Consider the following 13,175-nt stretch of genomic DNA (forward strand, 5'->3'; position numbering starts at 1 on the left):
GCATGGTATTGGAACAAGAACAGACATACAGACCAATGGAATCGAATAGAAAATCCAGAAATAAACCCACAGATTTATGGTCAACTAATCTTTGACAAAGGAGCAAAGACTATGCATTGGAGCAAAGAAAGTTTGTTCAATAAATGGTGCTGGGAAAACTGGGTCGCTACATGCAAAAGAATGAAGCTTGACCACTACCTCACACTGGAAGGGATCATGCTCAGCGAAATAAGCCAAAAAGAAAAAGAAAAATACCGGATGGTCTCACTCATAGCAGGAATCTAGAAAACTTAAATAAGGGACCAGGAAAATGAATAACTATAAGAAAGTGAAAATCAAAATCAACAAAAAACTATGAACCAGAGACACTTTTAGGGGGACGGGGGCGGGAGGGGAGGGATTGGGGTCAGAATTGGGGGCTGCAATTGTATGGGGAATATAAAAATAAAATTTATTATTAAAAAAAAAAAAAAAAGAAATTGTCACAGCCACCTTCCTGCAACCACCTTCAGCAACTGCCACCTTGACCAGTCAACAGCCATCAACATAGAAGCAAGACCCTCCACCAACAGAACAATTATGACTTGCCTAAGACTCAGATGATGGTTAGCATTTTTTAGCAATACAACATTTTAATTATGGTATATATTTTTTAAGATATAATGCCATTGCACACTTAATAGACTACAGTGTAGTGTAAACATAACTTTTATGAGCCCTGTGAAACAAAAACATGCATGTGAGTCACTTTAATGCAACTTGGCTTTACTATAGTGTTCTGGATCCAAGCCAGCACGATCGCTGAGGTATGCCTGTACAAAAATGAACATGGCACAGTCCATGTCTAGAGATACTCATTTTCTCTTGAGGAGTAAAGGAAAGGCAACAATGTGCTTTATTAACTGGAACTGAGACATGTTAAAATGACATAGCAGCCACATAGGGGAAATGGCAGGAAGATTTCACAGAAACTTAAACTAAATCTTGATGGTTGAATAGAAGCGATGGAGTGAGGCTGGAAATGAGGAGGGTATCCATTTTGGAGGAAGAGCATATGAAAAACAAGAGTGTGGCAAGAGATGTGAGGTTTTTTTGTGACTGAGGTGAAGAGGAAAGGAGTGAAGGAGATGAAACTGACTAGAGAGATCAGAGTCCACAGTCCACACTTCAGGTAATCTTATTTTTTTTTTCCCGATAGCAGTGTTCACTCTTGTTTCCTGCCTTCAGCCCTTCTGGCTCCTGGCTCCTCAGGTGTATCCTCTCTATTGAGTCCTTCTCAGTCCTTCTAGTCCTCAAACATGCTAAGCTCAGCAGTTCCCACTAACAGCCCTGCAGGACATTTATAGCTTCAATACAACCAGGGTGAGGAGGTCATAGACAAGACCTCCCACATGTGTCTGGGAATCTGTGCTCCTTCTCTGTTCCAGGCAGGGTGAGAGCTATGTGACCCATGTGTCCTGGGACTGCTGATTCTTCTCCTGCACCACAGTTGGAAAAGTTCCAAGTGTTTCAGGCACTGTTAAGCAAAGAGAGACTCCATTTGTTTCCCTTCAGAAACAGGGCTGGTCAGAGACTGTAGAGGTTTGTTCTTTTGGAGCACTTCTTTACTGAGTATAACCATGGTGGAAGGACTTCATCCAAATAACAAATTTCTACCATTATCATTTGAGACAAGTAAACAAAACCCATAACATACTTAAAAGGTGTTAAAAAATAAAGTGTTTACTAGGGGTACCGAGAAACTGGGTGCTACATTCCAAAGGAATCACTAGGTCACACAAAGATTGTTGGAGATTGGGGACAAAAATAATTGGAGGGTTTTTTCAAAGAAAGGTGTAGGCTCACTTTCCATCAAAGCAAAATATTGGGGTCACATAAAAGAAAGAGACATGAGTACAACTCATCAGAAAGCCTAAAATATGTCCCGGGATAGGAGAAGACAAAAGTCTACCTCCTTCTTGGGAAATCACATGAGAGATGGGCTAGCACGCCATCTGTGCTGCAGGGTGAGCATGTAGAGTTGCTCATGTTCGGAGTTTGTCCACGGGAAGAATGCGTGCATATTTCTTCATGGAAGAGACATGGATCAAAAGTGAGAGAGGGCTGGCTGCAGGGAGCTTTATGAGCAGCCAGGAAAGGAGCCTTAGGAGCAGGCAGAAAGGGAGAAGCATTCAGAGAACCCGAGGTTCCCAGGGGGTGAAAGCAGGCGGTGCCTTCAATAGAGAGAACGCTTGCCTGAATCAAGGGAACTGCAGGTGAGACATCACCAGCTATGAGTACAAGCTCCCAAGAACCTACCAAACACTTTGTGAAATGTGGTCTGCCTTAAATGGTACTAAGCCTAGAAAATTAAGACCATCTTAAAACTTAGCATTTGGGTGGTTACACTTCTGCCCTTTCCCCAATAATGGCTTCTGTTATCCCAGCCACAAAAGGATCACAAGGAACGAAGGACCATCTTCCTCAGCTTCCTACCTGAACATGAGGTAAGGGCAAGATTTAACTTTAAGCCAAGTTCTAAGTTTTTATTCTGACACTAAACACAATTTAAAGTAACAATGGCACTTTCTGTTGTCTAAGAATGTTAAAAAAGAATCCTCACCCTGGGCCTCCCCGGTGGCACAGAGGTTGAGCGCTGGGCTGGAAGCTGCCCACAGCCTCTGCAGTGCCAGTTTGATCCCCGGCCTCCAGCGAGGGTCCCACATGGTACGCAGACCTCTCCTGCCGCCTGCTGCTCCCCTCAGCAGTGTATTTTGTCAGTCTTCCTGTTCTGTTCCCCCCTCTGGCTCTGGTGAATTCTCACACCCTCCTGTGCTTCTGACTGTACCCAGTGCTTGTATAAATAAATAAATCTTAAAAAAAAAAAAAAAGAATCCTCACCCTGTTTTTGGTTTTTAATCCTAAATAGAGTAAGAAATTTCCCTTTGGAGACCTTTTATAGGGGTAGTGGAAGACATGAATAAAGATGCTTCCTGATCGTATTCCACTCTCAGTATACTGAGTCTATGATGTAATGCTATTTTTTACCTATAAATGTTCAGTAAATTTAGATACTAATTCATATTTTAAAAATGAATATGGTCATGTAACTAAGAATCCTAGTGACCTTCAGCAATCCCTGTGGTGGAAAAGTTGGAAAATTTAAAAGCAGATAACTAAAAATATAGTATCTAAAAGGTATTTTGACTATCCCACTGTTGATAAGCTTCAAACATGTTATGTCATTTATTATAGAGATTTTCATATGATATTTGTAGCAGGTAATTACTTTTCATTTCTAAAACTGTGTTTGCAAGAATCAAATTGTTTTTAGATATTCTTTTCGAAATAAGAAAGCTAATCATAATCTCCACTTCCAAAGGAAAAAGTGATATAACCTTTTTTCCCCTTTAAGCTAATACTTTTTAAAGGAGTGTAACGTATAATGAATTTGGGATTGCATATTGCTGCTCTTAGAGTAGCTACAGGACTGCTTTTTTCCAGCTGCCTCATAACATTATAAGGGTTTACAGAAACACAGAACTGGCCATTTTATTGCAGGAAGCAGAGGTTAGCTTAGGAGTGTTTTGTTTGTTTATAATAATGCAGAAGTTACATGGCAACTGACAATAGGAATCACAATATGGCTTGGCCTCAGCAAGTACTCCTTAAAGAACCTACCAAAAAGGCAGCTCCCACTCATAGTCTCAGCTTTCTTCTTTCCCTTTTCTCTCCTACCTCACCAGCTCCCATGCTTACTCACAGCACCTGATTTCCGTAACTACTGTTTGCCTATGCCCACCAGTCCTACTAACCATTTTTGTTCATCACTACAGTGATCTGAGTATTTCAGCTTCTCTAGTCTTAAGTTCAAAAAGGGAGCTTATATTTTACAACCAGCCACCAAGTCGTACAGTGTCTGACTCAAACCCATAGAAGGAGCCATCATTGGGTCAGAAACCCTTTCCTGGCCCAACTGGCAATGGGGCCAAGACCATGTGGTATGCAAATCATAAGCTGCCCGCTAGGCAGAGACAAAAGGCATGGCTGGCAATGGTCAGCAGCTCTGGTACACAGCCACAACATTTAAGATTGTCAGTCTATAATATTAAGAGGAGTGTTTTGGTAAGTTCATGTATATCCTACTCATGGGGTTTATGAGGACTTAAACCAGAGCAACAGGAGTTAGATAGAAAGAACCATTAAGAGATATTCCTACTCCCCTGGTGGTGCAGCAGTTGAGTGCTGGGCTGTGAAGCTGCCCACAGCTGCAGCACCAGTTCGATCCCCGGCTGCCAGCGAGGGTCCCATATGGCATGGCAGACCTCTCCTGCCGTGCCCACTGCTCCCCTCAGCAGTCTATTTCGTCAGTCTGCCTGTTCTGTTCCCTGCTCTGGCTCTGGTGAATTCTCTCACCCTCCCGCGCTTCTGACTGTACCCAGTGCTTGTATAAATTAAAAAAAAAAAATGATATTTGGGAGTGAGGTTGATAAAATTTCATGTCTTAGTACAATAGTGGAGAGAAAGCAAGGAGTCTGGGATGACTCCCAGGCTTCTTGTTTTGGATATTGGATACATCCTGCCACTTAGTATCCTGAGACAAAGAACATATGAGAGAGAAAATTAGTTATTTGCTGTCCTTGGTTAGATAGGAACAATAATACATGGGGAATCTGCCATGATTGTGGGATGTATGGTAAAGATTAAAGTTCAAAATCTGGGCTTGAGGTACAGATTAGAAAGATGCCAGAGTTGTTGTGTTGGTGGGGGGTGGGGGGGGGCGAGGATATCTTGAATGAACTCTACAAACTCAGGTTTTATGTACTCCTCCCCCACCCCAGGCCAAAGAGATCCAAGGCAAGAAGGACTCAAATCCCATAATGTCATCACCACCTAAGGGAGTATTGCTGGGAACTGAGGGTGGAGTAAAACAGCCAGGCTTGGTATATAGCCAGACATGTGGGCCTTGAGTTGTGGGTTTTTCACTGGCCTTCAGCGTGCTCTTGGGGTCCCAGCTCAGTGGAACTGGTAGGATACAGTCACCAATTTATCTCTATCTCTTTCTCCCTGGTTTATTACTCTCTTCATTTCCCCTTTCTGTAAAAAAAAAAAAAAAAAAACCCTTTATTAACCTTTTTGTGTGTGCTAGAGTTAGGTTTCATTATAAGTTTTTTAAGTATGCCGGTGAAGACCCACACTCAGGCCAACCCATTTCACATTGGGGTTGCCCTGTAACAGTTGGAATTGCATCTCTCTGGTGTATGAAGAGAAGGGCAGCTAGGACTAAACACTGGGGAATATCAGTCTTGGCCACATGGGTTGAGAAAGGGCAAGAACCAGGAGTAAGAAAAGTTCATCTAATTTATATTATTTGATACATTTTGTTGGTTGATATCACCAGCACTATTCTAAGTATTGAAGATAGAGCAGCAAAAGTCGAAGCCAAAATTCCTACTCAGGAGCTTGTATTCTAAAAGGAAAGACAAAAAATAAGCATATCACATCAATTGGAGGACAAACATATCTTGAAGTAAGAAGAGGAGTTTCATCTACGGTGATGACAGGATCAAATGTCAAGAACACTAGGATGACTGGAAAGATGACAATGGATTTGTAAATTAGACATCAATGTTGTAGTAAAGTAAATGATGGTATCAAAAGATAGCCAGGTCTTAATTCCTAGACCCTGTGAATGTTAGTTATATGAAAAAGTTCAAGGTCTTGAAATGGGGGAGATTATCCTAATTATCCAGGTAGATCCTAAATATAAGCACAAGTGTCCTTACAAGAGGGAGACAGAAAAATATTTTACTGCAAAAGAGCAAGCAGGAAATAGAAGAATGGACGCAACACATAGGAGTGGTACATGAAAGGGGGCAAGGAATGCAAGTGACTCCAAAAGCTAGAAAAAGCAAGGGAACAGATCGAACCCTTGCTGCAGAGGCTGTGAACAGCTTCACCATGTGGAGCTCAAGTGCCTGCGCCACCAGGGAGGCTCAACTTGTATTGTCTTAACCAGCAAGAATGTGGTAATTTGTTATAGCAGCAATAGGAAACAAATATATGGTAACAACCTTACCATTTGTATGGTACAATTTTAGTGGGAAAATGTAAGTAGACTGAAAGAAAAGTGCCTTAGGGTGATAAGTGGAAGATTCAGAAAGGTACGAGTATCCATTCTCTTGGGAAGTTTTCATACATATTTCATTAAACCCTCTACCAAATAGCATCTAAAAGAAGAATTGAAAACCTGAACTGATTAGCTTAATATCCCTAACTGACAACCCGAATTGAAGAAGTATCTTAACCATCAGCCTATCTTAGAAAGCTAAATAACTGGAGAGTTACTTAGTAACTCTTGAGTCACTAAGTTCAGGGACTTCCAGAGTGATCCTGACATTAGACAGTAACCACTACAACCAATCCTAGTCCACAGTCACAGGCACCAGATCCCCGGCTCCTGTTTACCACAAAACCTGGCACAGATTTTATCTCTCTTCATTTGACACAGAAATCCATGTCAACTTACTGTGGCACCACCAGTGAAAATGACCTCATTTGGCCAGTTTTTAATTTAGCACTTTAAGCTTTTAAGCTCACCACTCACCTTCAAAAAGTACTTCTGAATTCTAAACCCAAGAAGAGCAAAAAACTTTAGTAAAGGGAATATTAAAACAATACAAAACATACAGAAGAGCAGCTGATGGGAGCAGTATCAGGCAGTAAGAAGAATCATCCAGCCAAAGGCCCAGAGAGTGTGAAATGTTACATTTGAACTATTCCAGATGGTAAGCTTTCTACCTTTAGAAAACTTTTCTTAATGATTCAAAAACACCTAGAAATAGAGAGGGTACAAGTTAAATGCAAGTTCAGACTATAGCCTCATTGTGCTACTCACAATGCATCAGCATGACCTAACTTTCCTGAGAAATCCTGGTAGCCCTACTTGCAGTTCCGCATTGTCGGGAAGACCCACCAATGATCCCGAGTCCTCCAGACAAGAGCAACTCATGCCCTGCCCATGAAAGCAGGTGCAGGAAACAAATCACAGAAAACACTTGCTTTGAAACTGGGTTAAAATGTACAGTTGCATCAGGGAACCAGGTTAACTCTCAGTTGGGAAATTCCCTAATTCAGGACAACTTGTTTTTTAACAAGGTACGGGAGGCATTGCTGTATGCTCGTTGTCAGGAATATAATGCTAAGCAGAGAAAATGTTAGGAGTTGAGGAAGATATGACAGAGGAACCAAGTTTTTAGGATTTAACTCTACCTCCTTCCCCCATGCCCTTTTTGTTTTTTGTAAAGTTATCCTCACTGTAAGGCCAGCATCACTCTTTTAAGATCGAAGGAGATTAAGACATTAAGAAGCCACAGATTGTGGGATTTATTCCCATTGCAATTGCTGACTTCTGGTATCAGCTTTTTGTTCTGCATGACAGCTCTCATCTTACAAACTAGAAAGATTCCTGCATTTGGCAAGGATCCTGCTCTGTGAGGCATTTTCAAGTTAGTTTTTCGCAATGTCACATTTCTCTAAGCCAGTAAAAAAAAAAAAAAAAAAAATTTTTAAGGCTGAGAGGGCAAAGGATGCCATAGAGTTCTCACCTAACAGAACAAAACAATCTGCCCGCTGATGGGTACAAGCCAACACATCAGAGTGACCACGGTCTTGCAATCGCAAAAGTATTTATTTTAAATCTCTACCTTGCCAAACAAGTTTAACAGATAAAACATAATTTAGGTATTTTGTTTTATCTAATTTGAATGATGTTTTTTATTTGTTTATGTGTTCCTACATGGAAAATAAAATATTACCTTTCTTGATATGTTTTATAACCTATACACAAAGTGAGGCCAAAGAGTGCTTTCAAGATAAATAAAGGACACTGCTGTCATTTTATGCAAATTTTGCGGGAGGAGGAAGAGCAGAACAGGTGATTACAAATACTTAGGAAGAACCTCACTTTGTCAATGGTATCCAGCCTAAATTATGTGCAATTCCCTACTCCTTAGACTTTTTAGTTATGCTTGGCACTGGAAAAGGAGAATGGTTCTGAGAAGTATAAATATTCAATGTAAGGCATTTTCTTAAATAGAGATGTCACCTCACCATAAGAGGGCACTTAAAGAGTTTGATTAGTCCCACTGGCTATCCTATTGTTTTTTTTTTTAAATATGGTTTTGGGATGCCTAACACTCTTATTATTTTGAAGAATGATTTCTCCTGCTCACAAAACATGTTCACTTTTCATTGATATTTTTTAATGCTCTGACTGGTTTTGCATATCTGGAAAAGATAAATCTTCAACCCCTGGAAATAAATCTTCTTTTTCCTCCCTGCCAAATCCGTAATATGATCCTTTTCTATCACTGACAGCACCATCAGATAAGTAGACGTGCCTTGCTTGGTTAGAAGTGTGCTGTGATTTTCAGCTGGAACAAGAATGTGGTTAGAGACTCGGACTAAGACATCTTTTCTGAACATTACAAATTCTTTTCAGTTCTGTCCTGGAGGTAAACTCTGAAGCTACAACTTGACTGTGGGATTTATTCAGGGCTGATGTCCTTCCAAGTTGGGTATCCCTGGGAGGGGACAGAGAAGGCTTTAAAATTTGGGCTACAGCAGGTATAAGACTAACTAGACACAAGGGAATGGCCTCCTCAGAATTCTAGGGGTTTTCTCCACACCTCAGATTGGAGATAAGTTTACACCAGAATTGGATTTCTGAATAAACTGGGGAAGGGGACACAAATCTGGAGATAAGCAAACCATAGAACTAGTCAGAGGCATCAGAAAACTTGAGATTCCACAATGGTACAGAATTTTTTTTTAACTCGTTTCTTTTCATCCTATATTCCAGAGATATATTTTCTATTTTGCCCCAACTTTTTATATTTAAAAGACATATTCAGCAATCCTGTGATTATAAATAGGGCCGATATTATTAGCCTCATTTATTGAGATGAGAACTAGATCTAGAGGCTTAGAGAAGGGAAATAACCTTCAAGGAATATCGAATTGTGCTCTGATTTTATCCACAACATTTACTCTACTGCTTTAAGCATCCATTTCTTTCTTCTCCCTTTGTTGATTACCCCTGAAATAAGATGCCTCATGTACTTGGATGAAGATGGATCCATGTTCAGAGTTTCAAAGAACTGTTGTTTAAAGGCCACCCAAGAGGTCCATTTCCATCACTTACTGTAAAACCAATGTTTGAACCTCTGACCAAGTCCTTCAGAAGTGTCTGCTGAGATTCCTCCCACCTGAGACTGCTGTAATTAGCTCTGCTAACCACTGTGATTGAATGCTGGCTTGCTGTAATCATTGTTCCCTAACACAGATAAGAGCCAAATCTCAGTGAGTAGTGTTCTAAATGGCATTCCCTACTTGGTAAAACTCGTGCACTGAACTTGTCAGGTTGCTATTCCCAAATTCTGCTAGCAGCAGGCAATGTTGTCACAGCACCTTCCACATTGCACAAAAGAGTCGTAACAGACATCCAGCCAGTGTGCTGCCTTGTAGCAGAAGAGACTGTTTCTGGCTGCCTCTCTTCATAGGCATGGCCTTGCATGATTAAGAGAAAAGTCAGTCTTTTGGGCCTCCCTGGTGGCGCAAGGGGTTAGGCACCACATTATGAAGCAATCTGCAGCCTCTGCAGCACAAGTTCGATTCCCGGCTGGCCAGGGAGAAACCCACACGGTGGAGCAGACCTATCCAGTCTCCCCTGCCGCTCCCCTCAGCAGTGTATTTCAGTCCGTCTGCTTTTCTGTTCCCCACTCTGTCTCTGGTGAATCCTCTCACCCATGCATCTCTGGCCTGTACCCCAGCTCTTGTATGCATAAATAAATAAGTAAATCTTTAAAAAAAAAAAAAGTCAGCCTCTTGTCTTCTTGATCCTTAGTCTCCCTGTTTTCAGATCTCCCTTATAGGAGCACTTGTAAGTGAAAGTTAATAATGTGTGGTACCTTTAGCCTATGCTTTTCAGAACCCGTGCTCTTATTAGAAGCAAAACAAAATGCTGCTTATAAACACCTGCCTGTGAGAACCAAGTCAAGAGGCAGTGTGGGTGTGTTGGATAGGAGGCGTTGCCCTAGAAGTAAATCCAAGTTGCTCACACCAAGGAAATGTTTCTAGGGAAGCTATTTGAGCAAGAAGTAAATACTTATTCAGAATAGACCATAAATGACTGCTTCATCTCAACAGACTGATTCAAAAGAGCTCAGAAAATGATGAGAAAATATTTCTCTCTTCAATCCACCCTTTATTCACAATACATATTCTTTTGTTAAGTAATATGTCTCTGTAATCAAACCCTTGTCAACAAGGTGTTAAAGAGCTATAATTTGGTGCTTAGTATTCTTAAACAAAAAAAGGACCCAAGCCCTACGGTCTAAGATGCTGTGTTATGCAAACCTGTGCCTTCTCACATACTCCCCAATGTCACCAAGTTTTATGATTCTACTTCTTAAAGGTTTTCTCAAATCTCTTTCCTTTTTTTCACTGCTCACTGATGCTATCATAGTTGAAGTCTTCATCATCTGTCACCTACACATTGCAATAGCCCATCCTCTTAAATGGTTCACTGCTTGCTACTCTCCCACACCATCTCCTGTTCACCTCATCAAAACCTCCAATTATAATTCCAAATCACCAGCTGATCAGATCGCCTGCAACCTATTATGGCTCTACACTGCCTTCAAAAAAGGAGCCCAAACTACAGAAATTATGAGGGCAGTACAAACCCTGCAGCTAGCCCCCATCTACTGTACCCTTCATGGACCCTAAACTCCAGCAAGTGCAGATAACTTACCCTTGCATGAAAGTACCTTCATGTGGACTCTATCTTTGAACACATCTTCCCACTTATAAAAATGACCCTTTTTGATTAGATTCAAATGCCACTCCCTCCAGGAAAATTTCCAGCACTTTCTTCCAGTCCAAATTAATTATTTACTACTCCCTCCAAGTATGATAGCATTATACATAATGAAATATATATGCATATTTGTGTCATAATTGGGTTATAATTCACATGCCACACAATTCACCCAAAGTATACAATACAATTTAATAGTTTTTTAGTATATTCACAGAATTATGCACTCATCACCACAATTTTTGAGCTTTTTAGTCATCCCTAAAAGAAACCCTGTACCCATTAACGGCCCCTCCCTTTCTTTTGCTTCCCCCTTCCCAGCCCTAGGCAACCACTAATCTATTTACCACTAATCTATTTTTAATCTCTCTATAATTGCCTAGTCAGACTATTTCATCTAAGTGGAATCATACAATACACGCTCCTTTGTGACTGGCTTCTTTCACTTAGAACAACTTTTTCAAAGTTCATCCATGTTGTAGTATACATCAGTACATCATTCCAATTTATTGTCAAATAATAGTCCTTTATATGGATATATCACATTTACCACATTTTATCCAACTATTTGTTGATTGCCATTGGATTGTTTAAACATTTTAGCAGTTAAGAATAATCATATATACTTTGGTTATCATTTAATGTGTGTGGCTTAGGGGTTTTGTTTGTGTGGCCTATGGTGGTTTTATCATTTGATTATGAACTCCTCATAGACAAAGACCACTATTTTCACTTTGTAACCTCCACATATCATGTAATAAAGGTTTGACAGATGAATGAATGGGTAGATATTATGGATTCTGCAGTCTTAATTATAACAAAAAGTACTCAGAATAAAAACCTTAGAGTGGATGCGGTAATGACACACGAATGAACATAGTAAATTTACTCAGTAAATTACAACATTCAAATACTGGTAGTTCTTACATAAAGTTTACTCTCTACACTATTTCCTAGAATTCTACATATGGATACTACAGTTGATCATTTCATGGAGGCAGTTCCTTTGCTAATAATAGTTGTGAACTGGGTAAACAAAAGACTGGAAGATACCAGACATCCCCCCCTAAAACTGATTTCACAGTGTCTTGTGTTGCTTTTGGCTTGACTAGTCTAGAGCAATGGTTCTCAATTTTGGCTAGCTAACATCAGAATCACCCATGGAGTTTTTTCAAAATAAGTTATCTGGGTCTCACCCACCTCCCAGATTATGACTTACTAGCTTGGGTAAAGACCCAGGTGTACACATGTCCCAAAAGCTATAGAGACATTTCTGATGCACGAGCACACTCAAAAATTACTATTTCAAAAGTTGCCCTGAGGTTCTAAAGAATTAATCTTATAGTAAAAAGTTTACATGTATGAGTATTTTATACCTAGAGAGTATTCTACTCATCCTGGGATTATGTGCATTAATTCTACCTTACATTTATAAGGCACTTTTTATTTGGAAAGAACTTTGTAGTCATCTTTTATGGGGTAGGTTTGCATGCTGGGTGACCTTGTATAAATCATATAATCTCTTCATGTCTTACATTTTTTCAAATGTAAACTGTAGGCAGTAATACTGACCCAACCTCAAAAGTGGAGACTAATGGGTAACTGTAAGGCATTTGGCAAACATAAAAATGTTACCTGCATGCTTATTAGACAGGTATGAAGTCCAAGTCACAGTCTTTAAAGTGAAACAAAAACGAAAATAAACTCTAAACAACACTAGCTGCAACCTTTACCAACATCTAAAAGATCCTTTCCCAGCACCAAAGTACAATTCCCCTTTATCATTCATAAGCAGATGCAATCTGCAGTCACAAAGACAGGGCTAATGACAGCAGCAAATAAGTATTTAGAACAGTCCTGAACTACATTTTGTTAACTCTCTCTTATTTAATGTAATTAGAGAATATATCCATAAATAAACTCTTCTGAAAAATATTCTTGGAAAACATTTGTGCGTGTTCACACAAGTCTTTAAGTTGATACTACATACTCACTGTTGATGTTAAGCCTGAAGCTGTTTTCTAGATTACTGACGGTTTTTGCTCAGCTATGATTAGCTTCTTGTCATCTCCCTCAAGTGGCTGAAAGAATATGTAGTCAAAATGAGACCTTGAGACTTATTTCAAGTTGGGAGTGGGTGAGAATGGGGAGAAAGAGGAAGAGTTTCCAACCTTGGATCATAGACAGGTTTTATAAGGATCTTGACTAACAACTTAGGGCTCATTTGTTGTATAGTCTCAGCTTATTGGAAAAGGGAGGCAGAAAATTGACATGGTTTTTCCTTTTTGCTCTGAAAGGCCCACAAAAATTTCAA

General features: G+C 40.0%; 1 protein-coding gene across 6 annotated transcripts in view; it reads right to left on the reverse strand.

Annotated features, from left to right (window-relative positions):
• The window catches only part of MEGF10 (multiple EGF like domains 10), a 340,065-nt gene extending 327,123 nt beyond the window's left edge, over positions 1-12,942 (reverse strand). For 5 of the 6 annotated variants that reach the window (XM_037509425.2, XM_054694471.1, XM_054694465.1 and 2 more), the window contains exon 1: positions 12,856-12,942. The gene's annotated coding sequence lies outside the window, so the exon portion shown is untranslated. Of the gene's footprint in view, positions 1-12,851 lie in introns of all 6 variants that reach the window. The other variant, XM_054694467.1, reaches the window with a different exon arrangement.
• Positions 12,943-13,175: the final 233 nt, after the last annotated feature.

The sequence above is a fragment of the Talpa occidentalis genome, unplaced genomic scaffold (genome assembly GCF_014898055.3).
Source record: "Talpa occidentalis isolate TD23 unplaced genomic scaffold, MPIMG_talOcc4v2.1 talOcc4.13, whole genome shotgun sequence".
Lineage (NCBI taxonomy): Eukaryota > Metazoa > Chordata > Mammalia > Eulipotyphla > Talpidae > Talpa > Talpa occidentalis.